The sequence below is a fragment of the Crocuta crocuta genome, unplaced genomic scaffold, assembly GCF_008692635.1.
Source record: "Crocuta crocuta isolate KB4526 unplaced genomic scaffold, BGI_CrCroc_1.0 scaffold128, whole genome shotgun sequence".
NCBI classification, from domain to species: domain Eukaryota; kingdom Metazoa; phylum Chordata; class Mammalia; order Carnivora; family Hyaenidae; genus Crocuta; species Crocuta crocuta.
This window is the reverse complement of record NW_027532232.1, coordinates 5347842-5349207: the sequence shown is the minus strand read 5'-3', so window position 1 is coordinate 5349207 and position 1366 is coordinate 5347842.

The window sequence follows — 1366 nt, the reverse complement described above, 5'->3', positions numbered from 1 at the left end:
GCAGGCCCCACAGGACTCGCTGGACATCCGACATATATGGAGGCGGCGCCTGGCATCTGCCACTGGGCCACGCGCTCACCCCGTCATGGGCCACACACAAATGGTCCTCGCTATTTTCCCACAACTCGAAGGGATGGTGAGAGGACTCGTCGCCCTGCTTTAGCGACGGAACTCTCCCTTGGGGGTAGCGCTTAATGTGAAATGAAGCCAAGTGCTTGCTGACGGATTTTGAATGGATGGCTGTTGAAAAGCTGGAGGAGAGTAGGGAGCCGGAGAGGAGAACTTCCCTCTAATGCAACTGACAGTTGACTCTGGCTTGAGATGGCCTCCCTCCCGAGGGCAGACCTGAAACCCTCACAGGGCCAGCCCCAGGGGTTTGCCGGCAGCCCCGGGAGGAGGCCCAAAGTCCCAGGTGACCTTGGTGATGGCAGCCATCATCGTGAGCCTCCCCCGCAGGGCCCTGGGCAGAAAGCAGCCTCGCCCCCGCCCCCGCCCCAGGAAGGCCCTAAGTGTCCCCGGCTGGCGTCCTTGGGCTAAAGGAGCTTGCTCTGTGTCGTGGAAACGCCTCAGGAAAAGATCAAAGCGCCCCTCCCTGTGTAAAGGCAAGACGGTGCTGTAAGAGCAGCCCCAGACGGAGAGCAAAGGTCCCCCCAACAGCTGCACCTGACACTGTCCTGCTGCGTCTCTTCCAGGAGTCTGTTTTGTTTCTGAAAGGAAAAGCACAGTTGGTCAGAAAGAACCAGGTAGCGATCTGATTTCCTGCAGCGAGGCCAGTGCCCGGGGCTGGGGGTGGGGGTGGGGGAGCTCCCAGCTGTGCCCCCCACTGCTCCGGGCCCTTTGGAGCAGCCTCCCGTACTGTCCCTGCCACCCCAGGCCAGCGTGGCCCTCCATTCGATGGCCTCAGATGGCCAGTTTCTTTCCAGTTCCACCAGGCCTGACCGCGCCCACCTCTGTCCCCGGCACCCCCGGCCCTGGTCAGGCTGGACGCTGCCCAGACACAGGAGCCCGGTCCCCCCACGGCGGCCTTCCGCCGGGATCACTCATCACTTTCCTCAGATCCCCGCTCAGGGTTCCTCCCCTCAAAACCGTGCTTCCCAGTGAACCTCTCCCCTCTCGGCACCTCCCACTTGAAGGAGTGTCCTGTGGCCGGCTGTGGCTGCGACACATTACCACCGATCTGGTGGCTGAGGACAACATGCGTTCTCTCCCGGTTCCAGAAGAGGCTAGAAGTCCAAAATCAGCTTGGGCAGGAATGGAGGGGTCGGCAGGGCTGTGTTCCCTCCGGAGGCTCTAAGGGAAAATCTGGTCTCCTCACCTTCCGCAGCTTCTAGAGCTGCAACTTGTGTCTCCCCTCTCCGCCCCCCCC